The sequence below is a fragment of the Gasterosteus aculeatus genome, chromosome 21 (genome assembly GCF_964276395.1).
Source record: "Gasterosteus aculeatus chromosome 21, fGasAcu3.hap1.1, whole genome shotgun sequence".
In the NCBI taxonomy this organism is placed as follows: domain Eukaryota; kingdom Metazoa; phylum Chordata; class Actinopteri; order Perciformes; family Gasterosteidae; genus Gasterosteus; species Gasterosteus aculeatus.
This window is the reverse complement of record NC_135708.1, coordinates 113892-120814: the sequence shown is the minus strand read 5'-3', so window position 1 is coordinate 120814 and position 6923 is coordinate 113892. Positions and strand designations below refer to the sequence as shown.

At 45.7% G+C, this 6923-nt stretch overlaps 1 long non-coding RNA gene across 1 annotated transcript; it reads left to right on the top strand.

Annotated features, from left to right (window-relative positions):
• Positions 1-1077: 1077 nt before the first annotated feature.
• On the top strand, positions 1078-2881 carry LOC120811818 (uncharacterized). Its single transcript, XR_013454306.1, has 3 exons — positions 1078-1203; positions 1522-2074; positions 2270-2881. It is a non-coding gene; the product is annotated as an uncharacterized LOC120811818 (long non-coding RNA).
• Positions 2882-6923: the final 4042 nt, after the last annotated feature.

Below are 6923 nucleotides of genomic sequence, written 5' to 3'. Positions count from 1 at the left end.
TTCTGTGTCTCCATATTCAAGGAGAAGTGCATTATGCATTTTCTGATAAATCTGAACAAAGTCGTCTAGCCTTCTCTGCAACCGATTATTTTTCAGGTCCCACTGATTTTTCTTCATTTTATGCTGTCACAAGCAGACGTTCCTCGTCTCCGGAATACTAAAGTCCGAACCCTCAGAATGTGATGGTAACATGCACGAGACTTCGCACCGGCTTCTGAGGCTTCGGTAGCTTAAATGCCCAACCTCTCCTGATGAGGGACGAGCCACAGGTGCGTTGGTGGGAGTGGCCGTGCCCGCTCAGTGGGCTGATCCTGAGTGGCACAAACCATTGTCACGTGCGACAGAGGGGTGACTGAGATCCCGAGCGTTCGGACTTTAGTATTCCGGAGACGGGGAACGTCTGCTTGTGACATATGCCTTGTGTCCTGTTGTCTTGTGTGAAGTTCTGAAAAATCAAAGTACAAAAATCGAATGTTACAGCAAGGCCATTTACAATACAATGCCAAAATGAAAATGTATATGGGTTTGGCAGGCGTTTTGGTCCTGGAAAAGACGTTACCGGTTTTTTGGATTGACAAACTTCATTGTAGCGTTTACTAAGTTCCCTGTATGCTGGGCCTGTCCCATGACGCCCTAGGTCCCCTAAACAACATTAAAACATTGTGAAATACGTGTACATTGATATTATGTATTTATTAAGATTTTGCCACCTCAGATCACTTAAATTATTTTACTAAACTTGGAAAACTTACCCAGCATCACTCCAGACCACAGGAGGGCATGTGGGAGGAAGTATTTTGCCAAATTTCTTACAAATTTTGGTCCATGGTTTAAATTGTCTTCACCATCAGTGTCAAGCGGTGCACTGGCAATTGCTTGCCTGAAGTGGCTTTCTAGAGGTGTGGTCGTGAGATCAAGCTGAAAAGAATATCAGAAATGTAGTAAATGTAAATCTTTATACACAAAATTAATATTGTATGTACTGTGTTAGAGTGTCATTTTGGTTGGTGGTGTGCCCCAGAATTTTTTAAGTGTAAAAAATGTGCCGCGGCTCAAAAAAGGTTGAAAATCACTGCTCTAGAGATCAGCCAGGAGCTCAGGAGCCAAGCGGAGAGCCTCCTCTGCCCCCCATCTCCTCTGACCCCCCTCAGCAGCTGTGCAGATGTGGCGGGGCTGTTTACCGTGGAGGGGGAGGTCGTCGAAGTAAGTTCAATCTTAGCCTGTGGTCGTGTAAATAAGGCAACCGGTTTAAAATATGGTGCATTGGCATATTGTTATCAGATGTCAATGGTGAGGAAAATAAAAGAGGAAAAGATAGGAGAGATGATAAGAGAGGCCTACCCCCTGCAGCAAATAAAGCTGCAGCAGGTAAGCTGTCCACTTAAATGGGGCGAGAGAGAGAGACACACACACACACACACTCACACAGGCAGACAGAGATACATAGAGAGACACCGACACGCACACAGAGGGAGACAGAATCTTTTTAAAATAAAGCGTAATCTCATCTCCACCTTGCAGGGGGAAACAGTGATTGCACTGAGCCTTTGGAGGGAAGCTGCAGTCCGTGATTGTGAGGTCTCAGGAGGAGCAAGGGGGCGCCGAAGAACGCGTCCTCCGAAGCCAATCACCAGAATTCTGAACACCTGCGAGGGAGGAGACCTATAAGAGCGAAGTGTGAGGTATTGCAAGTACGCTTCTCAGCTGAACCCGTTGTTTCGCTGCCCCTGAATTCCTGTAGAACCAGTGAGCTTCCGTGTATCGACCTTCCGCCTTCTCTCGACTACGAACCTGCCTACTCCGTGGATCAGATCTGTCTCCGAACCACTGCCTGTCCCCGGATTCCCCGTACTGCCTTATCCCTTGAGACTACAAGTCCCAAATAAACATTGAGAGCTCTGCTCCTGGGTCTGGGTCTGTCTCCTGAGTCCATTCGCTACAGAAATGTGCTCCAAGTGGGGGGACACACCAGAGTGTCCAATCTTAGAACCAACACGGGACGCAGGCGCAGTCCACCAATATTTCCACCATTGAGGTAGCCCTACTCGGGTGTTACCGTATTTATCATTAAAAGGTGTGTATATAAATAGAACACATTTATTTCATTAAGCTATTTTGTTCACATCTTAAAACTATACACAGGAAGTCTCCTGAAGTGTTCATTGTAAACGAATAAAAGTAAAAAATGTGAAATGAATAAGCAGTTGCTCTGGGTTATCATGTTCTGGTAATTGGTGACAGAGCTATATGTCAATGTTTCCCTGGACAGGAGGTGATATCAGAGGAGGAGGTGGTTGAAGTGGAGGGCTCTCCAGACACCCTGTACCTCCTGATGGACGACCGCACCACCAACATCAGCGCAGCGGGGGCCCATTGACCCCCAAATGAAAAGTCCACCCCTGATGGGAAAAATAAAAATCGTTGGCAATCATGTTTCCAAAATTGAATTGTAATCAAGATTAATTTGTTTGTTTCATATGTTCTTTGTTACTGAACGTTCTGTAATGCATTTGAGTTTTTTTACTGTGTTAATTTTGTTGTTGGATATATCAGTTTGTATGAATAGTTTTAATGCTCATTCATCACTAATATTTGTATTATAATGTATATATGTAATTTTAAAATATTTAAGTATTGTTCTTCGAGTCTTTATTCTTCTATTTCTTCCGTGCGGCTTTCAACTGGGCGAGAATGTATGTGTTTAGGTTATTGTTTCTCAGCCAGTGTTTTTATCTTCATAAATGTAATAATTAAAATACCTGACATATACTATATGTCCTTGTTTGTCACACCTGTATGTCTAGTTGGGTTTTTGTCCTTTCTCTACGTTTGTTTTCGTGACTTCCTGTTTTTTGGCGATTAAAAATCTCCTCTCGTTTCAGGTTCCTTGTCCTTCCTGATGTGTCACCCGTCTGATTGTGTTCACCTGTTCCCTCATGTCACTGCATGAAAAGTGAAATTTTCGTCCCCCTAAACCCTCCCTAATTTCCAACCGTTTCCGACAATTTGCAACCTGCGCGTTTGTCTGTGCCACAAATTGTCAGAAACGAACCATGACGTAGGTGGAGAGCTGGCGGAGGTGCGAATGGCCCGAATTAGCATATGAATGCAGCGAAACCGCGGGTGGCCGAGCCGAGCGGGCTTGAATATCCTTACTCCTTATTGGATGAAACCACAACTTCCTAACAAGAAAAATCACTCGTGATTGGCAGCAAAACCACCATCTGCCCACACTTGGGTAACGGCGGTTTAGAAAACTACAGCTCAGTAAACTGTCCGTTTGCCTCCTCGGGGTTGCAGACCGTCACTGGCGGCGAGTTTTCCGAGGCAGGTCTGTTGTGCAGGCGTGTGTGTGGCTCTGTATTTCTGAGTCTACGAAATGGCAGCGACCGTACAATCCACCCAGAGACCCCGCCAACAACGCCGTCCTCTCCGTCCGACGTGAGCTCTACGGTGGCGGATTTCCAGAGTTCCACCTCGTCATCAGCCAGCACTTTGTCTCGATTCCAGCAGCTGTAAAAACAACAATGAATCAGTACTGTGCGATGCGTACGGACACAACACATCGATCAATGCACCTGAAACAAGTCAGCAAATTAACTCTTTCGCTCTGAATTCTTTGCAGCTTCCGCCCGCAATGAGTATTCCGGCTGGGAAAACCTGAAGCTCCTGCGTCCCGTCTCACAGGCGGCTGGAAAACAATTAAATGAGTGTGGTATGAATTTAAAAAAAAAAAATCAAACGCAAGTCACAGTAACATTTAACAAGGAAGGAGAAACCGTGTCACTTACACACAATGACGTCTTTATCCAAATCGAAATCTGGACTTTTCCCGGAGCAAATACGAGGTCACCGCCTCATTATGAGGCGAGATTAGTCTGTGAAAACAAAATGTACAGTTATGATCGGTATCCATACGTATATATTCCCTTATAGCGCAGAATGAGAGCATATTCTTTAAATCTAACCCTTGCTCCGGTTCGTAGCGCCTGTAGTTCGTCTCGGCGTTGTGAAGACGCCGCACCGCTTCCTGTAAACGACACGGCAAAGAAAACACACTTTAATAAAGCAGTTTCTGCTCACTTGTAAGGCTACTTTTAGCTTAGCTAGCAGTCATCGAACATATTCTTACCCCTATCTTGGGATCGTGCTCCCGTCTCCTCTTCTTTGAGTCGGTTCCTCTCCTACATGGACAGAAACCCGCAGAGTCCCGAACGCTCCAGTGGAGCGAACCGCTCGTTGATATCAGCAGTTTGTTGTTGGAGTTGACGAGACGATCCACTGAGAGCATTCAGCAGCTTCTTCTCGTTTGTCTGCGGACTGGCCGAAAGTTGGTGACCGCGGAGAGGAGTTGAAGGCCAGTTGAACGCGAGACGTCGTCCAGCCATTATTCACGAAGCAGCAAAAACCAAACAAAGGAACTGGAGATACAGTTCTTCTGAATATAGTAACGGTTTGTATGCTCGTGTATGAGTCTGACATACGTGCAATGTTGACAACGTATCATCACATGTACCCTTGTCACTGAGGTTGAATGTTTTGCCGTGACATGTAAACGGGTAACATATATGACTGTAACTTACTCAATCGATAGATGCAGAGCATAAAGGTCAGCATGTGTTTATGCTAAGTGGTGTGGAAACACTAACAGTTTTGAGGAACCCGTCCTTGACCCTCTAGCAGAACTACGACCAGCCATTATAAAGCAGTTTATAGTTGGTAATGTTGTGTCAAAGGGTATGGCATTTAAACATGTTCTTGCACAAGTTTCCTGGCTTCATCTCCACCCGGACAGACATTTTTATGGAAAGCCAATAGAAGTTTGGGGCTTGCAGGGAACAGACACGTCATACAGCATCATTTCTCCCAGTTGAGCGCATTGCTAGAAGATGTGTGGTTAATACATCCTCTGTGCATTTAAGTAAGACCAAAGAAAAGGTCACTGTAGTCCTGCCACTATGCACTGTAGTTGAGCTCTAGGAGACTGATCTCTGCAGACCCCACATGCTGATTCAAATGTTGTTTGCATGGAATGCTCATTTTACCTTGATTAAAACTCATCTTTTAAAGAAGTTATTTTGTGTATCTTTTTTACATAACATTTGCCATTGCTAATGGCGTACACAGTAATCTAGCATATTTGAATGAAATAAATCAATTCAAGCTAAAATGTAAGAGTCTATAATTAGGCTACTGAGCCTGATCTATTTGTACCAGAGATTTTCTTACCTTTTAAAAAAAATGTCACCTGGGCTAAAACTCCCTCTGCGACCCTGATTTGCATTTGTATAGCTCACAGCATTTTCATTTACATGTCAAAGCCGCCCCTAGAATTAGGAGGAGGGGGGTCATGGGGGGACAACTGCCAAGGGAGGCCCACGTCGTTTCCCGCAAATTGCCGTGAACAGCCGTAAACCTGAAATTCCACGACAATCTACAGTGCCGCATACTGCCGAAAATCCCACTTTTCATGCAGTGTGTGTGTGTTCATATAGTCTGCGTCTCCCTTTGTCTTCTGCCAGTGTGTCGTCCTACATAGTCGTACCAGCCATATGATTGACGTCATAATTTCAGGTGCAACACAGAAGAGCTGCATTGAGCACGAGAGAATATAGTTCTACTGTGATAGAATTTATTATTTCTTTATTTAGTAAACACTCTGCCTGATTATTTTCGTCTTTATTTTACGCAGCAATCTCCTGCCATTCGTGTGAGTGAAGTCACGTGTCTTCAGCTCAATGCGCAACATCACCGAAGGAACAACGCTACACGCTGGGATTAATACTTCGGTGGGGGCGGATCGTCCGCCGTGACGGGAGAGGCCGGATGGGGGGGACGCCCGCTCTGTCCGCTGGTGGGCGCGTGCTCACCTGTGTGCGTGCACGTGTCTGCCGGTGTACTAGGGATGTCACAAGAACCGATACTTACAGTACCTTTCCATACTAAAACACCGACGATGCCTATTTTTTTTAAAGTTCCCGCGCATCTGTGCTGCGCCTCTTCTGGAACTGATTGGGGCAGTATACGCTTCAGTGTTATGTTCAGAAAACAAAGATGGCAACTGCAGCACTCGTCCCACCTCAACTTGTTGACAAGAAAAGGCACAAAGTGTCGGGTATGGTAGTACTTTGTGCATTTGAGGCAGATGACGGTGGCTTGATTATTTTTTTGGTGGAGTCAGTGTGTGTTCTCACCCCTGTGTGCGGGGGAGGTCCTTGAAGTGTTACGGCCAGCTCGTTTCGACCGTACATAAAGAAAACAAGTACAATGAAATGACTTGCAAGAGTTAAGTTACCGTTATTCTGAACGAATAATTAAACAAAACAAAGTCTAGGTTCAAAACAAAGGGGAAAATCATAATCCAAATGGGGAGAGAAAAGATTGGTATGAGTTGGGTAACAAAGGTGGGCCAAAGTGACTTCTCCAGAGGCAGTCGCCCCCCTGGAGGAAGGGCCGTGGAGAGGGGAAATCCAGGGTTTTATCCTCTCCACAATCAAGAGTGTGCAATCTCCCACGCTCTCCCTAGAAGACACCGCCACCAGCAGGCGAGCAGATGAAGGGCGGGGTCATAACAGAAGTAAGTTCAATCTTAGTATTAATATTTAGTGCATCTTGGCATAAATTGCGTCACACCCGACAAAATCTCACTCCAAGGTTATTTGAAAAATTGGCACCTCTGATGATCAGAGAGGGCTAGCGCGAATTGTGGCACCGGCAACTCGCCAAGGCACCTGTTGCAGGTTCCGCGGTGAATCGTGGCAGCTGCCTCGAGTTTACGGCAACTGCCTCGGCTGAGTGAGGTACCTCGAGCAGTACCACGAATTCAGGGGCCGGTTCATCGGTCGAGAGAGGTGCCACGGCTGTTAACGTACCGGGAGAGGTGCCACGGCTGTTTCCGTTAATTTTAGTATTCATATGTATGC